The following is a 5,000-nucleotide window of genomic DNA, read 5'->3' as shown; positions in this document are numbered from 1 at the left end:
ATTAGGGAGATTGATTTTAACAAAACTATCGATTAATCTGTAACAAAGAATATTAATTACAAAAGAAATGGTGACTGAATCCAATACAAATTCATAAACATTTTACGTTAATCTGTAACGAATAAGAATATTTATAAAATAAATGGTGACTGAATCTAATACAATTTCATAAACATTTTACGTTAATCTGTAACGAAGAAGAACAATTAAAAAACAAATGGAGATTGAATCCCAAACATATTCACATTCTACATGGTCAAAAAGATGAACCTTGTAGTGTAATGGGGGAAATTAGAATATACATAAAATTGATTACTTTTCAAAAAACTTTCATCAACAGCAGACCACTCTCAATTTCGAGGTATTTGTTTCTCAATGGGAAAATTTGAAGACTTTAGTAGTGTAGGATCTGTCAGACCACCAGGTCTATTATATACATTCTTATATTAAACATAACTGAGACTGACATGCAAAAAAAAAAAAAAAAAAAAAAAAAAAAAAAAATTATGTTATCTTTTGAAAAAAAAAAAAAAACAATTCTATCTCTCTATCTGCCAAGGCACTTCCCCAATTTAGGATGGGTAGCCAACATCTACAAAAGAACAAAATGGTCTTTTCTTCCATTTTATTTATGCTGAATATAAATAAAATGTGCAAATAAATCTTATATACATTACTTACTTTTTTCGTATACTATTTTGATAAAAGCGATAACAAGTGTCAGGCATTTGATAAATATAACAAAAGTATGTTTTGTCATTTTATCAATATGGTAATAACACAAATTATGTATTTGCTAAAAGCACCGAAAAAACTGAAGCGTTTCTATCATTTTATCATTCTATAAAGATTAAAAATACGAAGTATTTGTCATATGATAGATAAAAGAAAAGAGAGATCATCAAAGAAGTAAGACGAATTTATTCAACGTCAAAGAAGAAGAATCTAATCAACATCAAGGAAGAAGTGAAAAGAATTTATTCAACATTAAAGAGGAAGTAAGAGGAAATTAATTCAATATCAAAGAAGAAGTAAGAGGAATTTATTCAACAACAAAGAAGAAGAAGAATTTATTCAATTTAAAAAAAAGGAAGAGGATTTTATTCAACCTCAAATAAGAAGAGGAAATTTATTCAACATCAAAGATGAAATAAGAGCAATTTATTCAACATCAAAGAAGTAAGAGGAATTTATTCCACAACAAAGAAGAGGAATTTATTCAACATCAAAGAAGAAGTAAGAGGAATTTATACAACAACAAAGAAGAGGAATTTATTCAGCATCAAAGAAGTAAGAGGAATTTATCCAAAACCAAAGAAGAAGAGGATTATAATCAACATCAAAGAAGCAGAGGAATTTTTTCAATATCAAAAAAGAAGTAAGAGGAATTTATTCAACATTAAAGAGGAGGTAAGAGGAAATTTATTCAACATCAAAGAAGAAATAAGAGGAATTTCTTCAACATCAAAGAAGAAGAGGAATTTATTCAACATCAAAGAAGAAGTAAGAGGAAATTTATTCAACATCAAACATGAAGTAAGAGGAATTTATTCAATAAAATAGAAGAAGAGCAATTATTCAACAACAAATAAGTCGGAGGACTTTATTCAACATCAAAGAAGAAGAGGAATTTATTCAACATCAAAGAGGAAGATAAATTTATTCAATATCAAAGAAGTAAGAGGAGTTTATTCAACATCAAAGAAGAAGAGGAATTTATTCAACAACAAAGAAGAAGAAAGAGAAATTTATTCAACAACAAAGAAGAAAGAGAAATTAATTCAACATTAAAGAAGAAGAGAAATTTATTCAACCTCAAATAAGAAGAGGAATTTATTCAACAACAAAGAAGAAAGAGAAATTTTTTCAACATCAAAGAATTAAGACTTTATTCAACATCAAAGAAGAGGAGGAATTTATTCAACCTCAAATAAGAAGAGAAATTTATTCAACATCAAAGAAGTACGAGAAATTTATTCAATAACAAAGAAGAAGAGGAATTTATTCAACATCAAAGAAGAGAAATTTATTCAACCTCAAATAAGAAGAGAAATTTATTCAACAACGAAGAACAAGTAAGAGAAATTTATTCAACCTCAAATAAGAAGAGGAATTTATTCAACAACGAAGAAAGTAAGAGGAATTTATTCAACAAAAGAGAAGTAATATAAACTTATTCAGCACATGAAATTAAAGATAAAATATCTACCTAAATGGTAGGTTTGGAAAACCTTTCATGTCATGTAGTGGCAGTTAGCAAGCAAATTATTACCGCCTCTAAAAAGGAAACTACTGATTTAAAAGCATTTGAATGGAAGTGCTTGCGCTAAAGCATTGTGCATGATTATAGAGTTGTGGAGAATTCTATCTTTTAAAGTATAAAATATAGGATTTTTCTTTGTTCAGTTATAATGGTTAATGGGATATTTTAACTTGAACTAACTGAATATTTATACAAAATAGTATTGGTGACAGTTTGTTTCTTTCGAAATTGCGATTGGATAATAATAATAATAATAATAATAATAATAATAATAATAATAATAATAATAATAATAATAATAATAATAATAATAATAATAATAATGTCATACAAATCGTGTTTGAAAATCCAAATGAAAAAAATATTATCCTTATATGTGAATTTTTTTTATTGTTTTATATTACAAAATTCTTCATCATTCAAAATGAAGGAATTAATATTTGTAAAACTTTACAACATAAAATAAAAAAAGTTTTCTCCTTTTTTGGATAAGAAAATACTTGATTCAAAACCTCGTTTGGAGTCCCTGACTTATCCTAATTGGAGAATCACCATCTACTTTGCCTTAGCCATATTTATTCTTCCTTACTTTAACTAAAACTCAAACCATTTCTGTTGAATAATTAAAAAAAAAAATAGCCGCCCATTATCTAAACATAAATAAACAATCAAATGGGATGGTGGGCGTTCATTTTTGTAAAATATCTATAATAATCCGTTTTCTATTTCACAATTGTCAAACGTTTCAAAAAAAGGAAAATAGGAAATTGCCAACTGTCATCCGGAAAAAATAATTGCTAAGTGTTATCTGGAAAACAAAAATGCCAACTGCCATCAGTCAGGTCATGGGCCGCCTCAGAAAACAAATAGTTTAATTAAACTTGTCAAATGCTATCCGCCACACAAATAATTCTCAAACATTATCTGAAAGTTCAAAAACAAATATCTATAGTAATCCATTTTCTATTTCCCAATTTAAAAAAAAAATAAGTAAATAAATAATTGCCAAATGTCATCCGGAAAAAAATAATTGCCAACTGTCATCCGGAAAAAAAAATAATTGCCAACTGTCATCCAGAAAAGAATAATTGCCAACTGTCAACCGGGAAAAAAAAGATAATTGCCAACTGTCATCGGAAAAACAAATAATTGCCAACTGTCATCCGGAAAAAAAATAATTGGCAACTGTCATCCGGAAAAAAAATAATTGCCAACTGTCATCCAGAAAAAAATAATTGCCTACTGTCATCCAAAAAAAAAAATTGCCAACTGTCATCCAGAAAAAAATAATTGCCAACTGTCATCCGGAATAAAATAATTGCCAACTGTCATCTGCAAAAAAAATAATTGACAACTGTCATCCGGAAAAGAAATAAATGCCTACTGTCATCCGCAAAAAAGTTGCCAACTGTCATCCGGGTAAAAAAAAAATTGCCTACTGTCATCTGAAAAAAAATTGCCAACTGTCATCCAGAAAATAATAATTGCCTACTGTCATCCGAAAAAAAATTGCCAACTGTCATCCAGAAAAAAATAATTGCCTACTGTCATCCGAAAAAAATATTGCCAACTGTCATCAGGAAAAAAAATAATTGCCTACTGTCATCCTGAAAAAAAATTGCCAACTATCATCCAGAAACAAAATAATTGCCTGCTGTCATCCGAAAAAAAAATTGCCAACTGTCATCCAGAAAAAAAAATTGCCTACTGACATCTGATAAAAAAATTGCCAACGGTCATCTGGAAAAAAAAATTGCCTACTGTCATCTGAAAAAAAAAATTACCAACTGTCATCCGGAAAAATAAAATTGCCTACTGTCATCCGAAAAAAATTGCCAACTGTCATCCGGAAAAAAATAAGGGCCAACTGTCATCCAGGAAAAAAATAATTGCCAACTGTCATGCAGGAAAAAAAATTGCCAGCTGTCATCCGGGAAAAAAATAATTGCCTATTGTCATCCGGAAAAAATAATTGCCTATTGTCATCCGGGAAAAAATTGACAACTATCATCCAGAAAAAAATAATTGCCTACTGTCATCCGAAAAAAAAATTTCCAACTGTCATCCAGAAAAAAAATAATTGCCTACTGTCATCCGATAAAAAATTGCCAACTGTCATCTGGAAAAAAATAATTGCCTACTGTCATCTGAAAAAAATTGCCAACTGTCATCCGGAAAAAAACAATTGCCAACTGTCATCCAGGAAAAAAAAATTGCCAACTGTAATTCTGAAACATCAGGTAGGTCATAGGTCATTTACTCCAGAAAAAAAAATAGTTGAATTAAACTTGCTAAATGTTATTTGTTGTCCGCCAGACAAATAATTCTCAAACATTATCTGTAAGTTCAAAAATAAACTCTAAACTTTTATGCAGTTGAAAGTAGTAAAATATTTGGGGAAACTTAAAAGGCAGTGACGATAGAAATTTGTGATTTTTAAAATTTCGAGACTTAAAATTTCAAATAAAAATAGATTTCTTATTAAGAAAGACGTTTCTAAATGATTTAAATGGGTAAAAATCATCAAAATATATATATATATATATATATATATATATATATATATATATATATATATATATATTTATATATATATATATATATATATATATATATACTGTATATATACAATGTATATATATATATATATATATATATATATATATATATATATATATATATATATATATATACTGTATATATACAATGTATATATATATATATATACAGTATATAT

The 5,000-nt window shown here is 27.7% G+C and overlaps 1 protein-coding gene across 4 annotated transcripts in view; it reads right to left on the bottom strand.

Moving 5' to 3' along the window:
- Nucleotides 1-5,000, bottom strand: part of LOC137628755 (muscle-specific protein 300 kDa-like) — a 312,504-nt gene that overhangs the window by 284,247 nt on the left and 23,257 nt on the right. The gene's annotated exons all lie outside the window — the stretch shown is intronic.

Source organism: Palaemon carinicauda, chromosome 36, assembly GCF_036898095.1.
Source record: "Palaemon carinicauda isolate YSFRI2023 chromosome 36, ASM3689809v2, whole genome shotgun sequence".
NCBI classification, from domain to species: Eukaryota; Metazoa; Arthropoda; class Malacostraca; order Decapoda; family Palaemonidae; genus Palaemon; species Palaemon carinicauda.
The sequence above is the reverse complement of the archived record's forward strand: the minus strand, read 5'-3'. Positions and strand labels throughout refer to the sequence as shown.